We start from the raw sequence: 6,000 nt of genomic DNA, 5'->3' as shown, positions 1-6,000 counted from the left end.
TTTGCTCAGCTCTCATTCTCTCTCCTCCCGCCCTGTGAAGATGTGCCTTCCACCATGATTGTAAGTTTCCTGAGACCTTCCCAGCCATGCAGAACTGTGAGTCAATTAAACCTCTTTTCTTTATAAATTATCCAGTCTTGGGTATTTCTTCATAGCAGCGTGAGAACAAATTAATACATGATGTTAGAATAATTGGTTTAATATTCAGGTAAAACAAAGTTAGATCTTGATTTCACACCATATACTCCAGTGAGTTCCAAATGCTTTCAGTTTATATACATAATATATAATACATTATATATATATATCTATATCTATATTTTAGAAGCAAGGTCTTGCTTTACCACCCATGCTAGAGTGCAGTGGCACAATCATAACTCAATGCAGCCTCCAGCTTCCGAACTCAAGCAATCCTCTTCCTCTGTTTCCCAAGTAGCAGGGACTACAGGCATGCGCCACCACACCCATCTAATTTCTAAAAAAAGTTTTTGTAGAGATGGTTTCACTGCATTGTCCAGGCTGGTCTGAACTCTTGGCCTTAAGCAATCCTCCCACCTTAGCCTCCCAAACTGCTAGGATTACAGGTGTGAGCCATTGCACCTGACCAAATTCTAATATTTAAAGATGAAAAATATTATAAAAGTATGTGAGCAATATCTCATGTCAGAAAGAAGAGTGACTTTCTAAACACAAAGAAGAGTGAATAACAAAGGAAAAAAACTGAAAAATACAGCTACAAACAATTTAACACTACTGTACCTTCCAAAAATGCAGTTCCATAAACAAAATAGAAAAATGATAACTGTGAACAAAGTATTTGTTATATTTAGAACAATATTAATGCCTTCTTATGTATTTGCTGTATCTAAGGCTTGCTATGTAGATTAATTCTTACTGCTCAGCAAACTAAGGCTGAACAGCTCAGTATATAGAGGATACAAAATTACAGCTAGAAAGGAAGAATAAGTTCTAGTGTTCTACATCCCTGTAGGATGACTATAGTAATACAAATATATTCTACAGTTTCCAATAGCTAGAAAGAGGGAACTGAACGTTCCCCACACAAAGAAATGATATGTGTTTGAGAAGATGAATATGCTAATTACCCTAATCTGATCAGTATTCATCATATGCATCAAAACATCACTATGTACCCCCTACATTATCCTATGTCAGTTAAAAACTTTTAAAAAGAAATGTAAGGACAAAACAAGAAATAAAACTCTTCCAAGAGATGGCCAAATTAGGTTGTTTGGCAAAGAAGAAGGGGATCGGGAGGAGGAGGAGTAAAAAGAAAGGGAGAGAAGAAAAGAAGAAGAAAGGAAGAAGAAGGAGGAGGAGGAAGAGGAGGAGGTCATGGAGCCAGGTGACTTTACAAAAGGTGGGGTGTGTCTCAGTGCTGGTGTGCATAAAATAAGTTGAGGCAAAGTAGGGATGTTGATGGCTCAATTCAGCATGGTGATTGGAATTTGGGGGTTTACTCCTACCATTTGGGGGAATGAGAGGTTGGAGTAAGATTGCATCTAAAGGTTCAATCTAAGATTTCATCTTATAATAAAAGTAAGGAGGTAGAGTGAAGTCTACAGAGACACAAGCTAGAACAGCAGTACTCAATCTTGGCTGAACATTAGAATCACCAGGGAGTTTGCACAAATACCAACACCCAAACAAAAAATAACCAAGATCTCTTTTTAAGTTATTATTTGTGCTACTGCAAGAAGAGGAGGAGGAGAAAGAAGGAGGAGAATGAGGAGAGTGAAGAGGAAAGAGAAGAGGAGAGGGAGGAGACAGGAAGAGCATACCACTTTGTGGTTATCAAATTACGAGTTGTTAAAATGATAGTAATTCTTGGGAAGCGTGGAGGTAAAATGTACACTCTCATAGGCTGTCACGGAGACAATACGAATTGGAAAAATCTCTTTGAAGGGCATTTTGGAAATGTTTTGCAAGAGCCTTAAATATGCTCATACACTTCACTGTGGCCATTCCATATCTCAGAATTTCAGAGACTATGGGGATTGTTTGCAGAGGTGGGCAAAGTTGTGAAACAGTCTAAGTGTCCCCCAAGATAGGATTAAATATTTAATGACATATCTATACATCCGTAGGATGGGGCTGACTAATGTTGAGCTATGCAAATCACATATTGGGGTTTTGGGAGGCGGAGGTGAACTTTAAACCACATGATCTGATTTATAATCCAAACTGCAATTACATGGTGTGCATACACACTAACCAAAATCTGGACTTGTTCAGAATATTTATCTTTGAGGAATGAGATTGCAAATAATTTTTATTTTTTCATTATCTTCTATTCTAATATATATTACATTATACAGAATATCATATTCTAATATATTTCTATGTCTTGTTATTTATAACAGTTACACTATGAAATAAAGGCTTTTCACAAAGTCAGAGGTTAGTTCCAGCTATGTGTGTGAAAATGCTGGAAACTTGTTTTTCCTCTCCAAACAGGGGCCGATTCTCCTCCTTAAATGCCCTTAAAAGAGGTTTTTTTTTTCAATTTATATTGTCACTATGCCAGCCTATGAGAGTGCACATTTTACCTCCACGCTTCCCAAGAATTGTTATCATTTTAACAACTAATTTGATAGTCACAAAGGGATATACTCTTCCTGTGTCCTCCCTCTCCTCTCCTCTTCCCTTTCCTTTTCCCTCCCCTTCTCCTCCTCTTTCTCCTCCTCCTCCTTCTCTTCTTCCTCCTTTTCCTCCTTCTCTCCTCCTCCTCCTCCTTTCTCCTTCTCCTTCTCCTCCTACTCTTCCTCTTCCTTTCCTCCTCTTTCTCCTCCTCCTACTTCCCCTTGTCCTCCAGCCACCTGGCTGCAGGGTGGGTTTTTGTGCCTGCGCTTGTTTCAGCAAGGAGGACATCAAGACAGATTATCTTTCTCTGTTTAAGAATGTATTAAATTCAGTATTTTCTGTAGCAAAATATCAGTGGGTTTTTTTTTCCTATTAGTTTAAATCCTTGCCTAATAAAAGTCTCACTTTTCCAGAATCAACACTAAAAAAATAAAACTGCAGTGGGTTTTAATCCAGTCATCTGAAAATCATTTTTTATCTCTTCCTTTAAGTACTTACTTAAAATGAACCTCAATCTCCTACCATCATCTAGAAAGTAAGATAGAAAATGTTTATACACATAAGCTATTTTTATAATGATTCAAAGCCAAATCTTGAGGAAAAACTGTAAACTTCAACCCCTCAGCCAAGCCCAGAAAATGTGTGATTGCATTATGTTGACATATTTCACAAAAGCTTATATAACATAAAATAATGAAAAAAGACTGTGTGAGCCTCCTGTTATACATGGAAACTCTTAGATTTTTTGTTTGCTTGTTTTTCTCTTATTGTCTTAAAATTCATGTTGCTGGACATTAATGAAAAATAGCTTTGCTTTTTTTCTTCCAAAAGCCACATGTCCGTATTTCTTTCTCACAACAGAAAGCTGAAGCTAGATTCCACTAACAATGCTTCCCTATTCCCCAACCTCTTTATGGTTTTTTTAAAACATAACATATACTTGTTTAGAAATCTCTTAGATGATAAAGAGGGCTAAGAGTCTTAAGATTGTGAATGGGGACTTGTAGAAAATTGTAATGTATGCTGTGATTAATAATTCAACTAAATTGTATCAGGGACACTTGCCTGGGCTGCAGACAACATTTCTCTATCACTTACTTGTGGGGAGAACTTAAGTTGGTACACAATCCCATGAACCTTAGTCCTCTAATCTGGAATAAAGAAATAATGTTCCACCTCCAGTATTGTTATACCCTTTAAATGGCAGTATAAGGGAATGCTTTTAAAAAATTACAGTTCATTGTGTAAATTGGAGTTATGCCATTAATACCATTGCATCAAAGAAATAATAATCATCATCATCATAACAATAATAGATGGTATTTACATATCATTTCTAGGGGAGGCTTTCACAAATATTATTTCATTCAAACATGACAACATTTTGTGGCTCTGTGGAAATATACTATGGGTAAAATAAACCTCAGTCTAACAAAGGCATACCTTGATAAGTATTGCTTTCTGATGTCAAGAGCAAGAGTGTTTCTCAAGAGGTATGGCAGCAGTAAGGGTAAGAAGATAAGGTAGAGTACGATAATAGAGAGACTTGTGGACACCCATTGAAAGTGCTCTGAATTCATTCAAGAACTCAAGTTCTTCCCACCTTGCCTTCCCCATCCCCTAGAGCCTTATAATCCCTTTATTGAGTGGGGAATGAGAACAGAGAGGTAGAAAAGCGTCCTTGCTTCTTTACTCCTGAGCCAAGAAAGGACACACACCATTGACGGGAATTCATCACATCACCCCATTGGCGGGAATCCATCACATGACTCCACCTCAGAGCAAGGGAGCATGGGAAATGTAGTCTTTGCCTAGGGATCTACGTTCAATATCGCAGGAAGTGCGTGGCGCTTGATGGACAGGTAGCCACCTCTGCCTCAGGGCAGTCACATCACCATCAATGTTGCCGGTCAAGGAACTGGGCAACTCAATAACTGGGAGTCAGATGTAGGTCCAGGCTAACATTATGGCAGAACTGCTTCTTTAACACATGTTTTCTTTTGCACTCAAAAAGGAGGAATGTGTCAAACAAAAAATAACCAAGATTTCTTTTTAATTTATTATTTGTACTTGAAAATGTCCCCCAAATTATGTTTTCCCTCCTACATGTGACTGTTTGGATTATCCATCTCTCCACTTGGAATCCCATCTCTTCATTTCTCCATCTGTTATTCCATAACTTCCAAAGAGAAATAGAAAAAGACTTTTAAAATAAGAATGAACAATTTAGGCTACATTAAGATGTGTCCGAGAACTTGGGTAATATTCATGAGTGTGGTATTCTCTTTTACACATAGGAAGCTTTTTATAAACAGATGACAGACATGCTCAAATGAAATTCTTTAACTGGGTTTAATGAATCCTAAAGGTGCAAGGTATGCTATTTTTATGGTGTGGACTAAAACAGTCAGCAGTAATTACAGTGTGAGATTTGGGTAAGTGTTTGTGTAATAAAGGATTTAGCAGGTTATTTTAAAATGGATTTAATAGCAGTCTCAAAAATGAGTCCCTCAATCTTGAATCTATTGATACACACACATACTCATATATATAATTTTATGCTTATATTTTATATTTATGTGTTTTATATTATATACTATATATTCTATCTACTTATCCCAGACTAATAATTATTTTTAAAATGGCTCAAATAACATATATTCTGAGGGTAGTTTCTCTTTAGAAGGAAAAAATACTATTTAAGTCAGTGCACTAAAGTGCTAAATAATTCTATTTGGAAAGAAACTTGTTCTTTTGGGAGAGTAAACTAAAATGTCAATGAGCCTTTTTGACTTTGCAAAGGGTGGAGTGTGTCCCAGTGCTGGTGTGTACGGAACAGGTTCAGGCAAAGTAAGGATGTTGATGGCTCAGCTCCGCATAGTGATTGGAATTTGAAGGTTTACTGCTACCAGTTGGGGGAACAAAAGGTTGGAGCTTCAAGCAAGATTGGATGTAAAGTTCTTAGAATGAAAGTAAGGAGGTAGAGTGAAGTCTACAGAGACGCAAGCTAGAACAGAAGTTCTCAATCTTGGCTGATCATTAGAATCACCAGGGAGCTTGCACAAATACCAACACCCAAAACATTCCCCAAACTAATCAAATCTGAATTGCTAACAGTGGGGTAAGGGAAAGAGAGAGATGTTATCAGACATCAGATTTATTAAACTCTTACAATGATTTCAAAGTGCATCCAAAATTAAGAACCACTGATGAGGAGATTTATCAGGGTTTGACATTTCCATTGCCTTAAAGAGTGGTGATATTTGAAGTTTTATTGTCCCCATATGCCCCATCCTATATGATATTGCCTTTCATTATCTTCTAACCCACGTTCATGTGACAAGGTTGTACAGAGGTTAAGATAATGGAATGTAGCGCAGAAACTTCCTAGGTTCT

This window comes from Mandrillus leucophaeus, unplaced genomic scaffold, assembly GCF_000951045.1.
Source record: "Mandrillus leucophaeus isolate KB7577 unplaced genomic scaffold, Mleu.le_1.0 Scaffold127, whole genome shotgun sequence".
Taxonomy (NCBI): domain Eukaryota; kingdom Metazoa; phylum Chordata; class Mammalia; order Primates; family Cercopithecidae; genus Mandrillus; species Mandrillus leucophaeus.
This window is presented reverse-complemented; position numbering follows the sequence as displayed.